This window comes from Elephantulus edwardii, unplaced genomic scaffold (assembly GCF_000299155.1).
Source record: "Elephantulus edwardii isolate Elephantulus edwardi_28Jun2011 unplaced genomic scaffold, EleEdw1.0 scaffold01203, whole genome shotgun sequence".
Classification (NCBI taxonomy): domain Eukaryota; kingdom Metazoa; phylum Chordata; class Mammalia; order Macroscelidea; family Macroscelididae; genus Elephantulus; species Elephantulus edwardii.
In genome coordinates, this window is record NW_006400953.1 from 2,674 (window position 1) to 5,475 (window position 2,802).

Here is a 2,802-nt window from a genome sequence, read left to right on the forward strand (position 1 = left end):
AGGAGAACAAACAGGTTTGTCCTGGAGAGGGTGAAGCCAGAATGTTCCCTGGAGTCAAGGATTCTGAAGCTTTGTCTGACATACTTTGGACATGTTAAAAGGAGGGACTGGTCCTTGGAGAGGGACATCATGTTTGGGAGAATGGAAGGATGGTGCAGGACAGGAAGACCCTCAATGAGATGGATCAATTCTGTGAGTGAAGTGGTGGGAATGAATGTGTTTGAGACAGCGAGGTTGGCACAGGTTACAATGGCGTTTAGGGCTCTTGTACATAGGGTCGCTATGAGTCGCAAACGACTCAAGGGCACATAACAACAACAATAATAGTGTCATTATGAGACAGAATACTCAAATGGTGGCAGTTTTGGAGTTAGTTACTCAGGCCAGAATTAATGTCCATTAGAGTGAATGTAAGAATTCCTGCAATGGTTCCTTTATTGAGTTGTAAATACAGATAACTGAAATAAACATAAAAGGAATTCTAGCCTAACATTTTCAAACAAGATATGTGATACAAAAAAGAAATTCAAGATAAAACTTTAGGGATTAGCGTCAAGGATTAATCGCTGTTGTTAAGTGCTGTCAAGTCTTAGACTCATAGCAACCCTATAAAAGAAAGACCTGAACACTTGTATAACTTTTGTCGTTTCTCCACGTTCATCGAGTTTCCAGCGAGAAGCTTTTTTGGAAGTGAATGCCACTCCTGCTTCCAAGCTTGTTTTAATTGGGGAGCTCCACCAAACACCATGGGTAACCATTATAACATTTGACACAGCAGTGTCACAGTGTTCACATTACAGCACGAATTACCTCTGTAGAGCAAATGCTAAACCACTTAGAAGAATGTTTGACCAAAAACAATTAAAATGAGGCCTGAGGGCTGCAGATTAAAATCACCCACCTTTGATTTGGTAGCATAACTTTCTATCTACTAGGCCAACAGAGCTATCTCCATGTTGTTGTATATTGTTGTTAAGTGCCCTCATAGCAACACTAGAGGAAGTGCGGAAAGTGTGATTATATTGTTATTGTTTGTTGTTGTCTACTCATAACTGATCCTCTAGTGGGTTTTTAGAGGCAGTAAAATGGAAGGCAGAAACTGCCCTTCTTTGTCCCACAGAATAGCTAGTAGATTTGAACTGCATGCCTTTAGGCTGGCAGGAAGCTCCTAAACACATTTTGGGTTGTTGCTATATACCATCAAGTTGCCAGCCACTCATAGTGACTCTACGGACAATTGCTATGAAGCCTGCCCTGTCTTCAGCCAGTCTCACTGACTCTGATATACCTACCCCCCATTACCCTAGTTACTGTGATAGCAATCTATCTCATCTGGGGTCTTCCTCTCCTGCGCTGTCCCTCCATCTTTCCAAGTATGATGTTGTTCTCCAAGGATTGGTCCCTCCTGGCCACATGCCTAATGTATGAGAGACAGAGCTTCAAAATCCTAGCCTCCAAGGAGAAACTTGGTTTCACCCTTTCCAAGACAGTATTTGTTTTCTTGACTGTCCATGGTAGTTCTATGTTCAAACTTTTCTCCAGTACCACAACTCAAAGCCATCAATTCTTCTTTTATCCTTCATAGTCATTATCCAGCTCTCTGATGCATAGAAAGTAATAGCGAAGACTATGAATGGTTCAGGTGCACCTTAGTATCTAGACGGACATTGTTGCTTCTCAGTACTCTGGTAAGGTCCCTGACAGTAGATTTACCTAATATAATTTGCCTTTTGATTTCCTGAGCAAGCTGTAACTGTTAACAACCTCAATCTCTTCTCCATACATCATAAATAACTTTTATAAGAAACAAATGCAGACCATACACATAGATTTCACCTGATGGTATGCACAGGAATCACACTGATTACATCTGTGAAAAGAATCACTGCAGAAGTACAATAGCAGCAGTGAAAATTAGACTAAGTGCCGACTGCTGAACAGACCATCAACTATGGTGGAAGCCGTTTTTGTTCTACCTAGCTGAAGCCATTTTGTAATCCTCTAAGGACATGTCTGGACATGTTGCCCCACCCAGGGAGGGCTGGGAAACGCCCAGCCTTACTTCTCCTTCCCACTCCCCCCATTGTGTTTCAGTTTACCCCACCCTGGGAGGGCAGGTTTTGGCCTACTGGGACCGCCCTGCTAAGTAATCTACTACTTTCCACTCCCCTCATTTGTGCTCCTATATATATCTCTGTATGATTTCAATAAAGACTTGATTGGACTTGTCTCAATGTCTCTTTGTCTCCTGCGCCCCCCATTCTCTTTCTTCCTCTCCTAGGGTCACCGTTGAATGTCCCTGCGGGTCGGGGCATAATTGGCACCCAACGTGGGGCCCCAGGAACGAGGAAGGACGATGAACGCTGCCTGCTAGAAGTGACCGGTCAGTCCATCCATTGAGTCGCTGTGAGTCAGGGACCACGAGTGAAGACTTGCATTGTTGCCAGCTGCAGGACTATTCGCCCTGTGAGACAGGCACGGAGCTGCCGCCACAGGATTACCCGCCCTGTGAGAGAGGCACGAGAGGAGGTAAGGGCAGCGAAATTATGTGACAGGGATTAAGTGAACATGAATTGTTTTAAAGAATTTTTTCTTGTTTTTAGAAGATGTTTGCCCATGGTTTCCACAAGAAGTAACTATTGATTCTAAGCAATGGCATAGGGTATGGGATTGTTTAAATGACTATTACCACTGTTTTGGCCCTGACTACTTTGTCTTACTAAAATTTCATTAACAAAATCTTAGCTGTTCTTTAACTTCTTCCTTCATCACCATAGGCTCTTGCTCATAAGTTATTTCATT